Source organism: Nicotiana attenuata, chromosome 7 (genome assembly GCF_001879085.1).
Source record: "Nicotiana attenuata strain UT chromosome 7, NIATTr2, whole genome shotgun sequence".
NCBI lineage: Eukaryota > Viridiplantae > Streptophyta > Magnoliopsida > Solanales > Solanaceae > Nicotiana > Nicotiana attenuata.
In genome coordinates, this window is record NC_031995.1 from 90794077 (window position 1) to 90800679 (window position 6603).

The window sequence follows — 6603 nt, forward strand, 5'->3', positions numbered from 1 at the left end:
AGTAAATTGCCTCTTTAGGGATGCAAGTGAAGTTCTCTTTGTTGACTGTACTAAAAATTTCTCTTGATTTTGTTGTATACAAGACATAAAGTAAAATCATAAGTTTTTTTCCAACTTTTCTCGTATTGTAAAGAATGATGTTGTTCATTTTAACTTTCATCAGGTAGCTGATTGTTCCCACTATTGAAACACTTGGAAGACCAAATTGGATGTATTCAAAATTAGTTTACAAATAGATCGGTTAGTTTTTTATTGTAGAAAAATTATTAATATAAATTACATTTGTACCTTTAATGTATTATCTTGTTAAAAATTCAAATATAGTGGGAAAATAATATCATTCAATCAATTTTACAATTTGATGTTTATATTTGACATTGATGTTAAAATGAGTATCATAGCACATAGTCTTTTTATGTTAATAATTGGAGCAACTTAAGCGGGTTACAATTTATAGTTTAATTTTTTGTATATTACTAAAATAAATTAATTGTAGATTGTGATCCCCAAAATCATTCTCTATCGGTTATCAAATGGATATAACAATGATCGATTTATTTATCAAAAAATTGATTGAGCACCGACAAACAATAATTTTAAGATTACAATGTTGGGCCCGTATACGGGCCTTTCCTCATCTAGTTTTATAAGAAAAGATACCCATATTAATAAATACATAATGTTAAAATTCGCATAAAATTATTAGATATATTGTTTGAGTTATATAAACTTATAATAAAAATAAAGTATAAATCTAAAAAATGATAATGTCGTATTTGTTTAACTAATTCAATAAATGAAGAAATGTATCTATGAAACTTTTCAGATACCTTACTGTGATTTCTAATGATTAAAAATTAATTATTTTTGTGACCTAATATCGCAAATAAAACGTAAAAATACTTTTATCATATTTCTTATAAAGTTTTATCAAATAAAATAAACTAAAAATTTATTCTTTTGGTCGTTGAAAAGATTATCAAACAAAATTGATTGTGACAATATGACGTTTAAAGAATAACTAATGATGAATTAATATTTTACATATAAAGAACTTAATATAAACTTTATGGTGCGTTTATAAAGCATTTTGTCTTCTACTGTTTTGCAATTCATGTGTCAATTTTGCATCTTTCTGTTTTCAAAATCATTTTGTATTTTACTCCTATAAGATTTTGCTAACTCATTAAAATATTCAAAAGGGATTACTTAAAAACTAAACCAAAGATCAGAATAATTACTTATGAAATAATATTGAAGGAGTCCAGCAAGACAACAACTAATATACAATGGACAAATTTTTTTGGATTTGATTTGATGAAATAAAACCAAATTCCATTAAAATCCTAAATATTAATTTATTTATTTTATATTCAATTGTTTGGAATTGGTTTCATTTGACGGAATTTATATGTGATTAACTTTTGAATTTATAGTCCTATTATAATTTTATATAAACTTAAAAAGTTATTTAATAATTTAATACAATTGTTAACATTATATATTAATTGACATGGGGTAAAATTGTCTTTTCTTAAGAAAATTGGCTTTTAATCTTTTATAGTGGTGTATGACATTTGGAGAAACAAGTGAATAGTTTAGTGTTTTTTTTGTCCTAAAACAAAGAAAAGTGATTTTACTAGATAAATTCATCAAGTTGACTAATCATTTGGGGAATTAACTCAAATTCTAAAAGCAGATTTAAACGAAAATAGTAAATCTTCTCTCCAAAAGTAAATAATATGAAAAACTATTTTGGTAAAAGTATTTTCAAAAGAAGCAATTTATAAAAATTTGGTCAAACATTTCTTAAAGAATTAAAATTAAGGAATTTCTAGCTAAATATGTAAAATTAGAAGCTTAATCACCACTATGAAAGACATTTGAAATTAATTACCTAATATAACAAGATTTTTAAAACATAGCAACTCCTTAATTTTAGGCTTCAAATTTTTCCCTATTTTCTCTTTCTTTCTCCATGCCTCTCCCCAACTATACTACTGTATATAGTAACAACCAAAAATCCACTACCTAATGGAGCTCACTCTAGGCTTTTTTTTTTTTTAGGAAATTATGCTATATGTCTATTCTACCCAAAAAAATTACCCGCCTTTACCTATTCTATAAATAATTACAATATGAAAATACCTATGCAACTAAAAGTAATTACCCGTTAATCCTTCTTCCTATTGTGACTTGTTAAAGCTAACTTTTCTCCTCCTTTTCTCTTTTCTCCTATCCTTTTCTCCGCTCTTTCTCTTTCTTTTGTCAATGTCCCTATATTTTTTCATAAGACATTTGATCTATCTACCTCTCTCTCCTATCTTTATCATTTGTCCCAGAAAAAAAGTTAAGAAAGAAAGATCTATAAAAAATGAATAAAATTTTTTTAGATTTCAGTTTGCTACCAATTTGTGAAGTTATTTATGTAATCACAAATTTTGACTTATGAGCGTGTTCGGAATGTATTTTGGAGGTCCGTGGTAGATTTAGGCTTGAATTGGAGAAATTAGAAATTTGGCGTTTTCCGGTCGGTAGTGGAAATCTTGATATCGAGGTCGTATTAGAATTTCGGAAATTGGAGTAGGTTCGTTGTGTCATTTGTGATGTGTGTGCAAAATTTCAGGTCATTCGGATGAGGTTTGATAGGTTTTTACATCGTTTGCGAAATTCGGAGGTTTTGGAATCCTTAGGCTTGAATTCGAGGGTGATTTAATATTTTGATGTTGTTTTGAGTGTTCTGAAGGTTGGAATAAGTTTGAGTAGTGGTATATGACTTGTTGGCAGGTTTAGAAGTTTGGGTTGAAATATAGTTGAACAAGAGAAGAAGACGAATTTGTATTGTATACTCAAATAGTATACAAATATACCATTTTGGTATACAATTCGTTCAAACTATATACCCTATTAGTATAGCTATATACTATATCGGTATCACATGCTAGTTGAATCATTTTTTGGTTGTATTAGCTGCATTTATTAGTACAATATTTGATTTTCTTTTAATAATAGTAATATAGTACAATATCTTGAAATACTTATTATATTAATATGTGGTGCACTATTTTTTTATTTTTCTCTTTATGCATGTGTGTTATGTAATAGTAGTATAGTCATATAGTTGCCGGGAATTAACCAGTAAAACTGTATACCATGTTGGTATAGTTATATACCATATTGGTATCATATGGTAGTTTGAACATTTTTTTTTGGTTGTCTTGGCTGCATTTTTAAGTGAATTCTATTCTGAAATTATTTATATGAACGTGATTTGCAGTGCTGGAATTTTTTTGTGCTGATGGATATAGATTATGTACTAGTTTTTATAATTATGGGCAATTGTTGGAACGATCCATACAACTATATACCTTGTTCGTATATGGAATGAGCAAGTTGCTTTATGAATATTTAGCTTGCAATGCGAGCATGTAATTTTCTCATACTTTTATTGTATCCTTTAATGTTTTGGTATAGTAGTATAGTCACAGATAATTGTAGCAATATTCTAGAGCAATCATATACTCTGTTGGTATACATGTATACCATATTGGTATCATATGGTACTAGAAGTCTTTTTTGCTACTTATATTTTTATTGCATTTTTCAATATTTTATTATCATTTCTATTCTAACTAGTATATATGGAGATTTAGTGGTCGTAGATTATGTTTTCTTGCTCCATCACTGATTGGTGTTACTGCTAATGGTAGAGTATGTACTGATATTTGTAGGGAAGGAGATCAAGGTTTGCATGGCAATCATGTGAAATTAGAAAAGGAACAAGAAATAAAGAAAAAATAAAAAAAAAAAGGTAAAGAAGGAGTCAAATTTGAGTGTGAAATAAGTTATGGTAAAGATAACAATAATACGATTTAGGCAAAAATAAATGAATAAAAGAGAAAAAAGAAAAAACTAGGAATGAGAAAAAAGAAAAGGAGAAAATAAATAAAAAAAAGGAAAAAAAGAAAAGAATCATAGAAATAAAAAAGAATTGGAGAATAGAGAAAAAAATTCCCCACAAAAACTACTATGGGTAGGAAATGTAATTAGTTTATGGGTAGAAAAATAAATGGGTAGACAAGGGTAAATAGTTTTGTTTTTGTGGGTAACTGTGTCAAACCCCCTTTTTTTGGGGGGGCAAAGGTCACTTTTAGCCCGCGGTCAAAATTATTTAGGGGTCCTTTGGTAATAGGTATAAGAATAATGCTAAATAAGATATATTAGTAATATTGGTATTAGTAATTTTGAAATTAATTATGCTGACATTAGTTATGCTGAGATTATTTCTTATCCACTGTTTGATATGATGTATTACAATATTGCATAATTTCTAAAAATATTGGTCGTTTACAGAAATACCCCCCAAAATAAAAAGTATTTGGAATAAGTTTTGAGGAACAATTATGTCTTTAACCATGCTTATACAAGTATTAAAACCCCTTGCATTACACCAACAAGGGTTGTGGTGGAGTGATAAGTACTCCTTCATCCTTAACCAGATGTCTCGGGTTCAAGTCCCTAGTTATGGAGTCACCAATGAGGGAATTCCCGTCCGGGTTTAGTCGGGCCCCAATGTGGGTACCATACACCGGGTGGGAAACAAAAAAAAAAACTTGCATTACTAATACCAGAGTTTGCTACGTACTATTAGTTGTACACTAGCTTTACGATACGCGCGTTATGCGTGTATCTATATTAATGAGTTCATAATTTTTTAAAAACTACTTAAATATTATCAAACTATGTATTTGTCTAATAAAAGTTAAAGAAATTTTTAAAAATTTGAATGTTGTTCCTATTTAGTTAGCTCAATAAATGAAAAAAATCATGTTCGACATAAGTTTTTAGATGCTTTATTGTGATTTATGAGGACGTATGTGATCTTATGAGAATTATTGCTGTTTTGGTGGCCTAATATAGAAAACAAAACACAAAAAAGAATATAAAGGTTGGTCTTATAGCTTCCCAAAAATTAATATTGTAAAGTCTAAAAAATGACTATAGTTGAACTAATATCTTATAATAAAAAATTTAATATAAAAAAATGTAGTGAGGCGTCGTCATTTTTTGGACTAAATACAAGAAAAAAGTGACAACTTATTATTTATAATACATATTTTTCTTATTATTTCATCCTTAAATTTTTTATAAAAATACATACGATTTATTAGTATAATTCTGATATATTTCAGTATCTTATTTATGCCTCACTTATTTGATTGGGTTTGTGCTTTAACGTGTAAAAGCTCAACAAAAATTTTAAAGTACACTATAGTTATTATTAATATAATTATATTATTTTCAAATATAATCCTGTCATTTGTAAACTTAGTTAAATATAACATTTTTACTCGTCGTAATATATTTATAGGTTTGATTTACGATGTATAGGAGACTTCAATAGTTATGAACTTGAAATTACAAAGTCTAAAAGATAATTACGGTTGAGTTAATATTTACGATAAATAGTTTAATATAAAAAAAATATAGTGAAGCTATCATTAGTAGGACTAAATGCCAAAAATTAAAAAAAATTAAAAATGACGACTTATTTATAATATACCTTATTTTCTACTATTTCATCCTTAAATTTCTTATAAAGAAATACGTGCAATTTATTACTATTAATTTCGTTATACAAATTTCTTTATCACATTTATGCTTCAATTATCTAATTGGATTTGTGCTTTAACATGTATAAATTTAACAAAAAATTTAAAATATCTTATAGTTTATTATTACTATAATATAATTATAATTATTTTAAAAATTATATTCCTATATTTTGTAAACTTATTTATAGATATTTTTTTATTAGGTTTATAGGTTTTGATTTACGATGTATAGGAAATTTCAATAGTTTTTGATTTAAAATTAATTGATGCATGTGTATCCCACCCTTTAATTATTTTAAGTTATTTGTTGTAAAGTGGATAGTGATAAACTTTGAAGTATTCACACTACAAGAGTAACATCTTACATTTAAGAAAAGAAAGAATAAGGAGTTTTAATTGCACAAGACTTTATTTGCTTTCTACTTATTCTCTTTCTATTAATTTCCTTTTATTTTACTAAAATATTAGTAAAATTTTAAAGAATTAACCGGCAATAATTCTATACATAGAAAACACTCCTAAACCTTATAGGAGTTCAAAGTATACGCTAGTTTCTACTTTGATTTTGCTAGTATTTTTTTTTTTTTTTACAAATATGGTATTATGTAGTTAAATAAGGAAAAAGATAATATAGAGAATTTTAGTGATTTTGAAGTCCTAAATATTAGAAAAATAGTTAAATGACAATTTTGTCTAGTGTGTACCCTATTTTAAAGGGTAAAAAAAGCTAAGGACTTTCGTGCTTTTAATATAGTATAGAATAAATAAATAGGATAATACCAAAATATGATGTATAATTAATGTTTTGGTTGATTAAAGAATCCTCTCAGAAGCCCCTGTTTACTGTCAAAAATGAGACCTTTACGGTACTAATCTATATATTATTAAAAGGAGAGGAAAAAGCCCTCTCCTTAAGCCAAGTGGCAACCTAAAAAAATGACACATGGCATAATTAGTTATTTAGTTTATACATGCTGGTCAAGTATCA